Below are 17,279 nucleotides of genomic sequence, written 5' to 3'. Positions count from 1 at the left end.
TTCGAGTTAAATTCTTGGTTGATGCAATATGTATGAGATACATGTTCTAGTTTTATCATTTTCGGCAAATATGCATGATATCATTGTTCGAATAGATAACCGCAACGGTTAATATATTAATTTGTTAATCTATTTTTCATTCTATTTGTTGCTGCAAGGATTTTACGAGATCCATATGTCAGTTGTCGACATGCTGAATTGTTGGAGTACGATAACAGATCGCGTTTGGCAGTGGAACAAAGGTTGTTCCAATGCAGAAAACCTTCGGGATCGAAAATCCCAAAAGCACGATTCTGTTGATAAGTGTTATCAAATCATGAGTTTTTTCTATAGAAACAGAAGTATTGTTTTTCAAAAATTCCACTGGCCGTCGCGGTACGATCAATTCGTGCTAGAGGCTTCACCCCTTGACCCTTCACTAGCAATACAAATTGAAGGCCCATTTTAATATTTTTAACAAAGGCGTAACAACGTGTATATATATATGATATGTTTGTTTTGCACGGTGTTTGACATGCATGGTTATAGCCCTTGTTCAATTTACAATGGTTTATTTTGAAATACGATCTGCGAACCGTGTCTTTCTATATCTCAGTTGTATTTCTCTTCTCATCTTACTCCCTCGTATGTAAAATGAGTTTCTTTTAAAATTGTAATCCTATGAAGATTCACAAGGAGCAAAAGAATGACGAGAAGATACCTAGAGAGCAGTCTTAGGCTTTAGGGTTTTTGGTTTTCCCATTGGCTTGGGATGGGCCACCTTAGTCATTATTTTTGGGCTATAACCATTGCATCATATTTATTCATATATATATTATGTATGCAATAAATCAAATGATAAAATAAGAATGAATATTGATGAGGTCAATAAGGGCCTAATATTAAAATGAATAATGATGAGATAATTAAGCAAATCCCTCTTTATAATCTAAGTTAACTTAGTCGTCCAATATTTACCCTCATTAAGGCTTCGGTCGATATTGTGTGGGCTTCGCCAAAGCATTGGCACACAAAATCTATCTTGGTTAAACGCAAAGAATAAGCAAATGATATTCATCGGTTGAGATATTGGTAGTAACTTATCTAGGTTATTCTAATAGGATTAGAAACCTAGAGGTTAAATATTTGGATAAGTCATGAGATGACTTAAACAATAGAGTTTCACCAAAAGGAAGAGTTACATGAGATGTAACTAGTAAAGTGTTACTTACCTAAATAATCACTATCCTAAAAGAAAAGCCAAAGTTGATTTAGGAAATTGATGTATTATGAATCCTCACCCACTAGAAAAATTTTCGTTGGGTTTTTTCAAAATTATAACAGAGAGGGTTTTTAATTTTGAATAAAATAGTGGGAGTATTTTGTAAATAAAGATCTATTTATAAATTTTAATTTGGTAAATTTACTTATTTACTTTAATATTTCCATTGTTGTAGATTTAATGGCAAATAACACTATATCACTGGGATCACTCATTGAGAAGGATAAACTTAATGGCATAAATATCCTTGACTGGTTTCGTAATTTGAGAATTGTTCTCAAACAGGAAAGGAAGGAATATGTCATTGAAGAACATGTTCCTGATGAACCGGCAGATAATGCTTCAAGAGCAAACAAAGACAAATTAGAGAAACATATGGATGATATGTTAGATGTTGGATGTCTAATGCTTGACACCATGACTCCTGAACTTCAGAAGCAACATGAGGACATGGTTGCATATGAGATGATTTAAAATCTCAAATAAATATATGAAGGGGAAGCACGTCAAGAGTTATTTCAATGAAAAATGGCAGAGGGAACTCCTGTAGGAGCTCATGTCATCAAGATGATGGGCTACATCCAAACATTGGAAAAGTTGGGATTTCCTCTCAAAGATGAATTGGCTATTGATGTTATCCTACCATCGTTGCCAGAAAGCTTTAGTCAATTTGTCCTTAATTTCAATATGAATGAAATTAACAAGACTTTGCCAGTTACTTGGCATGTTACGAGCTGCTGAAAGTAACATGAAAAAGGTTAGACCTAAGCCCATTTTGATGATCTACAAGGACAAAGGAAAGGGAAAGAAAAAAGTAGTGGCAAAGTCTAAGGGCAATGTTAAGGCCAAACCGAAAGGAAAAAATGCATTGAAACCCAAAAGGGGAGTTAGAAAGAAAGGAAAATGTTTACATTGTGATAATACCAGACATTGGAAGAGAAACTTCCATGTTTACCTTGAAGAGGTCAAGAAGGCAAAAGCAAACGGAACGTTTGTTTCAGGTATTTATGTTATTGATGTTAATTTGTCAACATCTACTTCTTGGGTATTAGATATCGGTTGTGGTTGTCATATTTGTACTTCTGTACAAAGACTGCAAAAGAGAAGGAATCTGGCTAAAGATGGTGTAGACCTACGAGTGGGAAAGGGAGAAAGAGTTGTTGCATTAGGTATAGGGACATATGTTTTATCTTTTCCTATTAGACTTGATTTAAATTTAGAGGATTGTTATTTTGTACCTAGTTTGACTAAGAACATTATTTTTATTTCTTGTTTGGATAAGATTGGTTTTGAGATTATTGTTAAGAATAATTGTTGTTCTTTTTATCTCGATAATGTTTTTATGGTTCGGCACAATTGGTTAATGGTCTCTATATTTTGGATCAAGAAAACACCATTTATAACATAAATACTAAGAGATCAAAAACAAATGACTCGAATCAAACTTATCTTTAGCATTATCGTTTAGGCCATATAAGTGATAAACGCATATCAAAACTTCATAAAGATGGATTCTTAGATTCATTTGTTTTCGAACAATATGATGTATGTGAATCTTGCTTGTTGGGAAAATTACTAAATCTCTTTTTAATAGTAAATGTGAGCGAGCAAGTGATTTATTGGGGTTAATACATAGTGATGTATGTGGACCGATGAATACACAAGCCAGAGGTGGATTTTATTACTTCATTACTTTTACCGATGACTTCAGTCGATATGGGTATATTTATCTTATGCGTCATAAATCTGAAGCCCTTGAAAAGTTTAAGGAATTTAAAAATAAAGTACAAAATCAACTAAGCAATAGTATTAAGGCACTTCGATTAGATCGAGGTGGAGAATACTTAAGCATAGAGTTTGATGAACTCCTGAAAGAATGTGGGATTGTCTCACAACTTACACCACTTGGTACACCACAGTGGAATGGAGTTTTTAAAAGAATGAATCGAACATTGTTAGACATGGTTCGATCGATGATGAGTCATAGTGATCTTTCGACTTCTTTTTAAGGACATGTACTTGAAACAGCTGCTTTCACGCTAAATCGTATTCCATCTAAATCGGTTCAAAAGACACATACGAGATATGGACTGAAAGCGTCCTAGTATGTCTTTTATGAAGATTTGGGGTTGTGAAGCTTATGTAAAATATCAGATGTCTCCAAAGCTTGAACCTAAATCTCATAAGTGTATATTTTTTGGATATCCTAAAGAAACTAAGGGATACTATTTCTTCAACCCTAACGAGAACAAAGTGTTTGTTGCTCAAACAGAAGTTTTTCTCGAAAGAGAATTTCTCTTAAAGAAAGAGAATGGTAGAAATATTGAACTTGAAGAAGTTCAAGAACAACAGATCAATGAACCTGAAGTTGAGCATGTTTCAAAAGTTGTTTAGGAGAATTCAACAGATTTAGAAACATAGCCACTGCGCAGATCCACAAGAGAACAACGTGCACCTGAGAGATTTGGATTTCTCGTTACTGCACATGGAGATGTTCTTCTTATGGATCAAGATGAGCCCATGACTTATCAAGAGGTAGTGTCTAGCCCATAATCTGATAAATGGCTTGAAGCCATGAGATCTGAGATGGATTCCATGTCAGTAAACCTATAGGGTGTAAATGGGTTTTCAAGAAGAAAACTGACATGGATGGTAATGTTCAAACATACAAGGGATGATTAGTCACTAAAGGTTTTCGATAGGTTAATGGTGTAGACTATGACAAAACATTCTCCCTTATAGCTATGTTTAAGTCCATCCGGATCTTTCTCGCAATAGATGTATTCCATGATTATGAAATCTGTCAAATGGACGTCAAAATCGCTTTCCTTAATGGAAAACTTGAGGAGGATTTGTATATGACAAAACCAGAAGGTTTTGTCATTCCAGGAAATGCTGGAAAGGTTTGTAAGCTACAGAGGTCTATTTATGGACTAAAGTAAGCTTCTAAAAGTTAGAATATATTTTTTAATGATGCAATCAAAGAGTTTGGTTTTATTAGAAATGAAGATGAGCCTTGTTTTTATAAGAAAGCTAGTGGTAGCATTGTTTCTTTTCTAATCTTGTATGTAGACGACATACTCATCATAGGAAATGATATACCTACTTTACAGTCTATTAAGACTTGGTTAGGTAGTTTTTTTTCTATGAAAGATTTGGGTAAGACAGCGTATATCTTAAGAGTTAAGATATATATAGATAGATCAAGATGACTTTTAGGTCTGAGTCAAAGTACATATATAGACAAAGTGTTGAAAAGATTCAGTATGGAAGAATCCAAGAAAGGATTTTTGTATATGAGACATGGTATTTCTCTTTTGAAGAAAATGTGTACTTCAACTCCACAAGAAATAGAACGAATGAATAAGATTCCATATACTTCAGCTATTGGTTCTATCATGTATGTCATGATATATACTCGACCAGATGTATTGTATGCTTTAAACATGACGAGCCAGTATCAAGAAAACCCTGTTGAAAATAACTGGATTGTTGTTAAAAATATCCTTAAGTACTTAAGAAGAACTAAGGATAAATTTCATGTCTATGGAGGGGAGGAAGATCTTAGTGTAAAAGGTTATACTGATGCCAGCTTCCAAACTTACAAGGATGACTCACGGTCGCAATCGGGTTTTGTGTTTTATCTTAATGGAGGTGCTGTGAGCTGGAAAAGTTCGAAGCAAGACACAAAAGATGATTCTACAATAGAAGTTGAATACATTGCAGCCAGTAAAGCAACAAAAGAGGATGTTTGGATCAAGAAGTTCATATTGGAATTAGGGGTTGTTCCCAGCATATCAGATGTTGTAGAACTCTGTTGTGAAAATAATGGAGCCATTACACAAGCAAAGGAACCCATAACTCATCAACGATCCAAACATATTCTTAGGTGCTTTTATCTTATTCGAGAGATCATAGATTGAGGAGAGGTAGAAATATGCAGAGTACACACGAATGACAACATTATTGATCCCTTGACGAAGCTCTACACAGTAGAGGCATGATCGTCACACTGATTCACTCGGTATTAGATATGTGAGTGATTGGTATTTAGTGCCAGTGGGAGATTGTTAGAGTATGCACAAAGACCAATCATATGATGATTGTAATAATACATTTATTTACCAATTTTATTGAATAAAGGCATTGCCAATATTATTTTCAGTTATATGTATGTGTTTAACATAAACTGAAAGATAATAAAGCCCATACAATAACATTGTTAAAAGGTCCATAGTCAAGTATTATTATGGGCATGGACAATAATAATACTCTTAAGACTAACATGTTATTAATTGATGACAAGGAGTTGTTATTGACATAGAGATGTCAGAATTGATACATGATTTTATTGTTAGAGAACAATGTATTGGATTGACCCATCATGAGCATATGTCTTAGATTATTATGTAATGGTCATAACATTGCTCACGGTGATGACTATATGTATGATCCTCAGACTTGAGATCAATGTCATCCCAACATATATTGTTGTATGTTTTGATACAATTAAACATGCTCCCTAAATGGTTGCACTATAAAGACTGTTATTGAATATATCTCGATATATTTAGTGGGGTGTTTATGGTTAAGATATGATTTATCCTTCCTACATATTAGGAAATATATCACAGGCCAATTGATTGAGTGAGACTAGAAATGCATGGCCATGCTCGAATAAGTTGATATGTGATATCACAAATTATTCGTTAATTACAGTCTACTCTAGATATCAAGAAACAATAGATGGGCTATACAAGTGTGATTATTCTAATACTTGTGTTTATTCTAGATATAAAGGACAAAATGATGTAATACATAAAAGAGTTAATCACGAAGATGATATGTTGAATCATAATTTCTTGTAACTTAGGTGACAATGATATATTTCTAGATGTCACTTATTGTATGTAATATTAGAATTGTTCTAATAATTACTACTAACGTTACAAGAACCTACAGGGTCACACCCTAGGATTGAAATGAGCAAAGTTGTACAATTTGTTGTATGTTACTAAAATATATCTAGAGTTAATATATGTATATTTGACATACATATGATTTTAATTATCCCGAAATAGTAAGTAATCATTAAAAGAATGTAATTTAGATTACAACTCTTTTAATTGATATATAATTTGGAATAATTAAATAAGTTTTAAATAAACATTAAACATTGTAATTCAGATTATAAGTCTTTAATGTATATTTAATTTGAATTAATTAAATATTATTTTATTTATTAATTCATAATAACTTTAAAAACCCTAAGATGTTAGGGTAATTGATATATTTAAATGAGGTAAGGTCTAGCAGCCATTTTTCTCTTCAGCCGTTTTTCTCAAAACCAATTTTTGGAAAAGAAAATTTTGCTCTCAATCAGGTGAACTAAGGGGAGGCCGAGAAGTGTTTTCGTGGAGGATTATGATTCAAACCGTTTGTGATCACCACTTCTCGTTGTTGTCTTTGCTGTTTTTCAAGGAACCCAATGTAAGTATTCACATCCTTTTCTCCCGATTTTGGTTTTACGTACTTGGATCGCTGGTGAGACCGTCGAGTTTTGTTTCTACTGCACCGTGGGGTACACCAACGGGCCCAACACTTACGTCATTATCAACACAAGAATCCTTCCTCGAAATGGGATTATCATCAAAAAAAATAAGGATAAACTCTTCTATCACCAAAGTTCTTTTATTAAACACATGATATGCTTTAGAATTTATGAAATAACCTAGAAAAATTGCTTCATCACTTTTAGCATCGAATTTGCCAAGATTATCTTTATCGTTGTTTAAAGTTATGTTTTTCCTCTCAATAACTCCATTTCGTTGAGGGTTCTAGGTGCTTAACAATTATGGCTAATTCCATTTGAATTAAAAACATCAGTAAACCCAAGATTTTCAAATTCAATTCCATGATCACTCCTAACACTTTAAATGGAGTAGCCTTTTTCATTTTGGATTACTTTTGAAAAAGTGATAAAATTTTCTAAAGCTTCATCTTTAGTTCTTAAGAAAATAACCCAAGTAAGCCTAGAATAGTCATCTACCAACACAAAAGCATATTGTTTTCCACCCAAGCTAGTAGTTCTAATTGGCCCAAAAAGATCTATATGGGTCATTTGTAATACTCTACTAGTTGATACATCATTGATAGGTTTAAAGGTTGTTCTCTTATGTTTTCCTTTTACACATGCATCACAGATTTTATCATTATCAAATTTCAATTTTTGCAAACCTCTTACTAAATTGCCTTGAATAAGTCTTTGCAAAACACTCATACTTGTATGTCCTAGTCTCCTATGCCATAACCAACTATCATGCTCATCTTTGGCTACTAGGCATAAATTAGTCATGTTGATCGAATCTAAATGCACCATGTATATGTTCCCTATTCTATGACCAATAAGCATAATCCTATTAGATGCAATGTTAACAATTTTACAACCATTTGATTCAAACAAGACATTGTATCCTTTATCACACAATTGACTAATGCTTAAAAGATTATGCTTTAACCTATTCACATATAAGACATTTTCAATTTGTATGGAAGATGTATTACCAATAGTACCTATACATTTTATATGACCTTTTGAGTTGTCACCAAAGGTTACTACTCCTCCATTTTTGTCGTTAAGCTCTAAAAACAGACTATTATCTCTGGTCATATGTCTTGAGCATCCATTATCAAGGTACCATGAATTTGAGCTTGTATTTCGTGCCTTGGAGCAATGCTCCTTTACCTACAAACATAGATTAAAATTTGATTTTTGGTACCCAAATTCTTTTGGGTTTATATTCGTTAGTCCCTAAAAACTTAGTCCCTTTAGGTATCCATTTACTTAGGATATCCTCATATTTAATAGCAATGAGTCTTTTAAGAACCCATATACTCTTAATGATCTTACCATTTGAGGTTCTTTAGGGACCTCTATGATTTTAAGTTTTAAAGTTCTTTCTAAAATAGTTCGATTTTGAATTTTGCCATTTTTAAAATCATTTTGATCCAACTCTATCGAAAGAAGCTTTAAGATCATCAATTTTCTTTTGATGATCATCATTAATACATGAAAGTAAGTTTTACAAATCAGAATTTTTCTTTTTTAAATCTTCTATTTTGACTTGCAAGTCTTTAATCTTACTTTTGAGTTCAACGTTGGTCTTGAATAAGAAATCTTTTTTATTTTTTAGTTTTAAAATACATTTCTTGTATTTTGTAAATAAGATCTCATACTCAAAGGCCAACTCATAATATACCTCTAATAACTCATCAAAAGAATAATATTCTAACATAGATGAGTTAGAGGTTACCTGAGAATCCTTCTCAGTGGCCATTAAGCACAAGTTTTCTACTTCTTATTCCTCTTCATCGGATAATTCATCATCTCTCCAAGTAGCCACGTGTGCTTGATGTCTCTTCTTAGAAAGACCATTTTTCTTCATTTATGGGCAAACGAATTCAATATGCCCAGGCTTTTTGCACTCATAGCATATGATTGGGTTATTCTCCTTAGACTCATTTTTGAAGCCTTCATTGCATTGGAATTTTCTTCCTCTATTTGACTTCATTAATCTTCTAAGTCTTTTGGGAAATAATTTCATTTCTTTATCCTCGTCGTCATCATCAGAGTCACTCTCATATTTGTTTGATTTGAAAGCAACACATACATTGTTCCTCTTCTCCATCTCCTTCTTTGTATCGTCTTTTTTCTCTTGATCTTCCTCGTCTTTAACCATCATTTCGTGAGTGAGGAGAGAACCAATGAGCTCATCGAGAGTTAAAGACTTTAGGTCTTTAGCTTCGATAATTGATATCTTCTTTGATTGCCAAGATTTTGGAAGATAATAGATCATCTTGCTTACGAGCTTCTCATTAGGGATTGTTTCTCCGAATCCCTTGAGACCATTGACAATTAAGAAAAATCTATCTGTCATAACTTCGATATCTTCGTTTGGTTTCATCTTGAAATTTTCATAGCTATGATTAAGAAGACTTATTTTGGTTTCTCTTGCCTCATCAGTTCCTTAATGTGTGACTTAGAGCTTATCCCATATCTCCTTTGCAGTTGAACAAGATGATATTCTCACGTATTCATCCGGGCCAAGTACATAAAATAGAATATGGATTTCTTTTGAATTGAGCTGGAATTGTCTCGTCTCTTCTTCACTCCACATTTCTATGTCTTTGGATGGTACAGAGTAACCTTTCATCATGATGTTCCATGATCTCATATCATTAGATTGAATGAAGAACTTTATCATATTCTTCCAATAGGAATAGTTAGCGCCATTGAAGAATGGAGGCTTATTGATGGGCTAAGAATCAAGAACGAAATCAAAGTTTGATGTAGAGGCCATTGATGACTTTTATAATGATTGAACTCTTCTCGGATCTTCTCAAGAGGGGGTAAAACCTTCAAATAAGACTAGCTCTGATACCAATTATTGAGTCAATTGATCGGATGAATTAGCCAAGAGGGGGTGAATTGGCAATTAAAAATTTTGGTGGAAGCTTGACAGAAAATAGAAATGATTTGCACAGCGATTTAGAGTGGTTCGACTTTCTCAACCAAAGTCTACGTCCACTGCCTTAGCTATCCACACTAAGGATTTTCACAAATTCACTAATTTGTCTTTCTTTTGAGGATAAAGAGTAACCTTACAACTCCCTCAAGAATTATACCCCAAATTCTTGAGACACTCTCTCTCAAAGAGAAATTTACAAGTTTTACAAACTTAAGGAAAACCTCAAAAGGAAAGATTGTTTGCACAATTCAGAACAATTCAGAACGCTCAAGAAATAATTACAAATGAGTACAAATTGTGTTCTTGGAAAGTAAAATGAATATTGAAATAATGCTGGCTTGATTTGCTCAAACTTGATGTTTAAGGCTTTCTCTATTGTTTATCTTATTTTTTATTTTTTACCAATGGCTTCAAAGCTTGTTTAAATACTCCTTGGATGAATTCTGAACATTGGAAATCATATTGGAGTTAATAGAGTCGTTGTAGTATGTTTTCCACTTCAAAACGTTGCTAGGAGCGTATGGTTATCGGTACTCTACTCATGGGGTATCGATACTACCTGTTATAAATTCAATTTTTTTATCGTTGGAAGCCCATAGGTATCGATACCTTCAAAGGAGTATCGATACTACTATGTATAGTAGTATCGATACCGAAACGTGGTATCGGTACCATTTTTACATTATGTTAAAATTCGGAGTCAAAACCAAAGGAGTAGTACGATACCCTTTTTATGGTATCGGTACTACTATAAGGCATGGTATCGATACTGTTTGGCCAGTATCGGTACTACCTCTTTGAAAATCCATTTGACTCTATTCAAGTTCGAAACACTATATAAAAATATTTCAAAAATATTTTTAGTGTGAATCTCAATTTTTCATTTAAATAAGAAGTACAAATTGATATTTGAAAAATTGGAGTAATATTTGTAATATTCGAATGATTGAATCTAATATAATATTTAAATCGAATATAAAATCTTAAAATTAATTTACACATTTATTTGTTATATCGAAATATCAAAATGTTTTCAACAAAATTATTAAAATGAGTAAAACTGTTGTGTTCAATATATTTAGAGAAACTTCACGTACAGACTTCTTTACGGAGCACTTAGGTTGGTTTTGCTAAGATGAAAAATTATTCTATGTCTAGAATGAATTGGTGAACTATACTTAAATTGCCCGACAGGATTACTAGAGTATTCAAGAACAGTTGCTACAATAATATTACTCGGCGTAAACTACAACCTTTGGTTTGTCAAACTATTGTTGCGGCTATACCCTTTAGTGTAAACTGCATTCATTTCCTATCCTACTCAAGTAACTACCCCTTTTAGTCGAATGAAACCTCTCCTTATCTCTAAGGCATATTAAAACCTCACATCCCAGATCATGTAGATCTGCCCTAACTCTCTCGATTTTAGGATTCTATACCTAGAAGAATGGAAATCTCTCAAAAGCTCTTACAAAGTCTATGAATGTTTTGTCTAGGCACCAAACAATCTCTCGAAAGCTCCTATAGTGTCAAGGTAAAATATTAAAACGATGAACAAAACAATATTAAGCATAAAAAAACTTATTCACTCAAAAACATAAAATAACATTTCATCAAAACCACAACCAACACCAAGTAAAACAGTTCATAGTGTGGCAAATATCATCCAAGAGTTAAACTTTAAGTACAAGCCTTTTTAAGTGAATTAGAAATTAAGAAAATGGGAAGAAACACTCCCAAATAGAGCTCTGTCGTGACATTCTGACCACCACCACGCCTGCTCGAGCGGCCAGCCTCTCTCGAGGACCTAGTCGCTGCTCCAATGAAGTCTGCCTATTGAGGGCACCAAGGATGGTCAAGTGGTGGAACAGTGGAAAATAAGGTGTTGCAGCTACTTTCTCCACGCCTAAGAGAAAACATACAATTTTGTAAAATAATTCTGGCCTAGGCAATAAAATTTGCTTTCATCATCGAGCATCATCAATTTTTTCCAACACTATCCTAATAAAACTCTTCCATGACAACCAGTATTTCAACCAATTATTCCCACAAAAACTAAAACTAAGTACGGAGTACAACACCTCCTCCAAACTTGAGGGATGCATTACCCTTAATGCATGAAAACGAATGCAAATGAAAATGAAAATTACTTTAAATGCTAATAAAAATGAAATGGAAAGAAAGATTACCTCATTGTGGTGGGGAGGCTTGACTGGACGAGGGGGTTCTACGTCATTTGAGAGGAAGGGCATTCAGATTCAGTATCTCCTGAAAGAAGCAAAGAGGAAGATGGCTTAGTAATACGACTAGTTGTTCACTTGATGTGACACCTCGTGCTTGGGTCACTAGCTGGTGAAGGCATTTTTTAGGTATGGGTGGGCTCCGCAGGGGTGTCTTGAGACTGGCTTGCTTCAGGGTCATAAACTAGTGTAGTATAGAGATCCGGGGAATGTTCAAATACTTGTTTGGTTGTGGGCTGGTCAGGGACCGGAATAAAATCATTATCATCAAAGAATTATGGCAGGATTTCTTAGGTGTTCTCAGACGAAAAGGATGAGCTTATTTATTCATCTGTCTCGTTGTGGCCTTCTTCGTGTATAGGGGACACATGCGTGGTAAAATGAGGGACATCCATGGGGAACTCAGGTGGAACATTTTGTGCCAAGGCATGAAATGTACTGTCACCTAAAGATGTTGTGTGTTTTTGGATTTCATTCAAAAAAGGTGGTAGGTCCTCATTAGTTATCGGAAGCAACTTTTTCTAGAAAGCATTCAGTTGTGCATCATGTGCCTTGACATGGCTGAAGAAGGTCTACATGTGACCTTCTAGATGCTTCAACCGTTCTCACTTCTCTCTAGTAGATGTGACCACGATTACCATTCTTGTCATGGCAACTGATTTTGCCCATCGCTCCAGGCCCTCATGTGGAGCATTGTCATTGAAGCTCATAAGTTCGAGACCTTCTTTTTGGTGATACCTTCCTTCAACTTCATAAAGTCCTCGAACGTCTTATCAGGAACTTTTTTTGTCCTACATAGAGTAATTATCAAGTTAAGAAAAAGAAGGTTACCTCGGTTCCTCTTCACTTGGTTGTGAATTTACTCTAAAATTATCTCACTGACATCAATCGTGCACCCGTAGATGATCAAGTGTACATCAATTGCCTCACTAATACTGTCTTATTATGGGAAGTAGGCATCAACTTACCTTTCAAAAAATGATTCCACAGCTTTGTAACTCATTTAAGGGCTTGGCGATCCACATGCTTACGGGTTGGCGCATTCCCTTCAAACTAGGCCCAGCCGACACACAAGTCTTCTAGCACACCATAATATGTTTCTTGATTTACCTCGACAAGGAATTTTTTATATTGATCATCCACCTTACAGAGTTTGAAGTAGCATCTTAGTACTGAGGGGAAGACCCGGATGGATTTCATTCTCACATAAGCAGTATGTTGGGATAGGTCATCTAAGTGAGCGTAAAACGCTCAGACCATTTCCGACGCCACTTCCTTTGGATGCTGGACAAATTTCTCCCATTTATGCTTCCGTACTATGTCCATTACCTCTGGTCTGAAGGGTTATTCACCAGCCTCTGGGAAGACAAAGTCGTTCTCCAAATATACTTGTTATTTTTTAGGGTTTTGTACTTCACCTCAGCCTCAAAAGTTTAAAAATGCTCAAATCTTGAAGCTGCAACAGATGATGTAGATGTGCCTGGATTTTTCTTGGATCTGGCCATGGTTTTTATTATGACAGGGATTCTCACGCCAGCAAAATGTGAAAAAGAAAATGGAAGAAAGGTTGAAGAAAAGTTTGAAAGAAAAACAAGGAAACAATGAGGAGAAAAGAGAAATGAGTGGTTTTGAAGAAAAGTGATGGGTAATGGGTGGTTTATGGGGGGTAAAACAGTAAAAATGGAGAGTGAAAAGAGATATGGTATTAATTATGAGATATTTGATTTGACTTAAAGAATGAATAATATAAAGGGAATATATATTTCCATCTTTAAAAGTGCCACTAAAACCAATTAGAATAGGGTTTATCTCCCTCCCATGCATAAGTTTTATCCCTACACTGCCACCTGTACCCTAAATACAAAAAAACAAAAATAAAGAATAAAATAAAAATAAAAAACTCATGCAGAATAAAATGACATAGATTATTTATGTACATAATGCAAATTTTGGTTACCTAGGCAACGAAATTTGTTCAGGAAAGAAGGGCAAACTCTTAGGCATCGTGAGGTAATTATGTCGGTTTATCACGCAGATAGGTGCTCCATTGTATGCCTTCAGTAATTGACCATTAACCTTAAAGGTTGACTCGTCTTCTAAGTTCTTAATGTCTATTTCTCCATTACTATGGACTTTATGTATGATGAACGGTCCTGGCCATCTAGATTTCAGATTGTCTAGGAATAGTTTTAGTCTTGAATTGTAGAGCAATACTTGTTGTCTAGAAAAAATTTTCTTGGCAAAATTTTGTCATTTTTTCATTTTTTTTCTTTATAAAGGCGGTCACATTCTTACGCTTGAGCTCTAAATTCATCCATTTCATTCAGCTCCAACAATCTTTTTTCTCCAGTGAGTTGTGCGTCTATATTGAGTTTCTTGATGGCCCAAAATGCTTTGCATTCTATTTCCACAGGCAAATGGCACGCATTTCCATATACTAGCCTAAATGGTGACATTCCAAGTGGTGTTTTAAATGCTTTTTAGTAGGCCCACAGTGCCTCATCAAGCTTTGGCGACCAATCTTTACATTTGGGGTTGACCACTTTCTCAAGATTTTGTTTAATCTCATGATTAGAAACCTCAGCCTACCCATTAGTATGTGGATGATATGTTGTAGCAATTATGTGATGCACTCTGTATCTTTTCTGCATATTGGCAATTAATTTTTTGTCGAAGTGAGTATCTTCATTGCTGATAATTGCTCGTGGTACTCCAAAACTTGTAAATATATTCTTGTGTAAGAATTTCTATACAGTTTTGGAATCATTACGAGGTGTGGCCACGGCTTCAACCCTTTTGGAAACGTAGTCTACCGCCAAAAGTATGTATAGATCTCCAAATGATGAGGGGAAATATCCCATAAAATCGATCTCTCATACATAAAAAAGCTCAACTTCCAAAATGTTTTGTCATGGCATCTCATTTCTCTTCGATAAACTCCAGTGCACTGGCAACGATCACATGACTTATAGAATTCATGTGCATCCTTGGACAAGGTGGACTAGTAGAAGTTGGATTAAAGGACCTTTGTTGCACTCGTCATCCCACCAAAGTGCCCTCCATACGAGGATGAATGGCAAAGAAATAAAGTCTTCTTATGTTGTTCTTCAGGGATGCAACTGCATATTATTTGGCCGCCACATTGCTTATATAGGAATGGTTCATTCCATTAATAGTGGCGTACATCATGTCTAAATTTTTTTGCTCTGGCTAGATAAATCTTTTCTTTACCCTAGCACTGCCCCTACCGTATAGTCATTTGCATCACACATCAGCTCAAAAGGTGCGTCCCAATCAGGTGGTATAACAATTGGTGTCGATCCGAGATTTTTTTTAGAACATTGAATGTGTTGAGGCATTCCTTGTTGAACATGAATGATTGATTTTATTGAACTATCAAACATAGAGGCTTCAAAATTTTTGAAAAATCATTTATGAACCGCCTGTAGAATCCTGCATGCCCTAGGAAACTTTGTATGCCCTTTACAGTGGTGGGTAGAGGTAAATTATCGATTATATCCACTTTGGCTTTATCTACTTCGATTCTTTGGCGAGAAATTTTGTGTCCCAACACAATTCTTTCAGTCACCATAAAATGACATTTTTCCCAGTTTAGCACAAGGTTAGACTCTTAGCATCGCTTCAGCACTTTAGATAAATTTTTTAGGCATCGATCAAATTCGTCGCCTGAGATGAAGAAGTCATCCATAAATATTTCCATGAAGTCTTCCACCATATTTTATAAAATGGCCATCATACACCTCTGAAAAGTTACCGGAGAATTACATAGTCCGAACGACATTCTTCTAAAGGCATAGGTACCATACGGGTAAGGTGAAAGTGGTCTTCTTCTAATCTTCTCATGTTATGGAGATAAGATTGTATCCAAAATATTCATCTAGGAAACAGTAAAATGCCATACCTGCTAACCTATCAAGCATTATATCAATGAAATGGAGGGAAAATGGTCTTTCTTTGTTGCCTTGATGAGCTTCCTATAATCCATACATATCCACCAACCTGTGATTGTTCTTGTAGTTAAAAGCTCATCATTCTCATTCTTAACCATGGTCACTCCACCCGTATTTGGCACGCATTGCACTAGACTGGCCCATAAACTATCAAATATTGGATAAATCACTCCAGCATCCAACCATTTTATGATTTCCTTCATCACCAATTTTTTCATTATTGGGTAAAGTCTCCTTTGTGGTTCCATAGAATTCCTATGGTTATCTTCTAATTGGATCTTATGCATGCATATTGTTGGGATGATTCCCTTTAAAAACTACCATGGTCCACCCGATAGCTTTTCTGTGCTGTGACAAAACATTCAACAAATTTCTCTCTTGCTCGGGAGATAGATTAGTAGAAATTATAACCGGTAAAGTTTCATCACTACTTAAATAAGCGTATTTCTAATGTGATGGAAATGTTTAAGTTCTAAGGTAGTTGCATGCTGTAGTGAAGGTTTTGGAGGAATAAATTCATTGAAATTAAGGGGTTCGAATCTCATACTAGGTCGAGCTTAAAGTAAACTAGATTATTTTTCTTTCAATGAATTTTCCTTAGACTCTGGACGTGTTCTTCTCTCAGTGTGTCTTTCATCTATTTCAGTTGAGAAACTTTCGCCTAGGTAAAAAAATTTGATTGCTTCGATGAGGAAAATTTTGTTGTGGCAACAAATGTTGAGTTCCTCATATTGTAAAACATCGTCTTGGCAAACAATTTCACATTCCTCCTTCTAGAGAATTTTGTCTTGGCAAAATTTATCATACTCGTTAAGATGTAACAATTTGCCTCGACCATAATTTTTTGTTCAAACTTCCTCCAATGAGTCAACGTCTTCAATATAATGACATTCTTCAGAATTATCAATATATTTAAGAGTGATGAAGACAATGATTGTAACACTTTGATCAACCATCCTTATTGTGAACTCTCCATTCTCACAGCCTATTATAATATGCCATGTAGCTAAGAATGGGCGTCCAAGGATAATAGAGGAATTTTCATCAGCTTCACAGTCTAAAATGCGGAAATCAACTGGAAAGACAAACTTGTCTACTTTAACAATTACATCTTCAATTCTGCCCTCGGGACGAACATGTGATCCATAAGCTAGTTGTAAAATCACAGTGTATATCGAGCATTACCCATTCCAAGTTTCAAAGAGATGAACTTGGGAATCATATTTACGCTTGACCCCAAGTCAAAAAGTGCTCTTCCAGCATATATATCACCGATGGA

The sequence above is a fragment of the Hibiscus syriacus genome, unplaced genomic scaffold, assembly GCF_006381635.1.
Source record: "Hibiscus syriacus cultivar Baekdansim isolate YM2019G1 unplaced genomic scaffold, ASM638163v2 tig00111390_pilon, whole genome shotgun sequence".
Classification (NCBI taxonomy): domain Eukaryota; kingdom Viridiplantae; phylum Streptophyta; class Magnoliopsida; order Malvales; family Malvaceae; genus Hibiscus; species Hibiscus syriacus.
The sequence above is the reverse complement of the archived record's forward strand: the minus strand, read 5'-3'. Positions refer to the sequence as shown.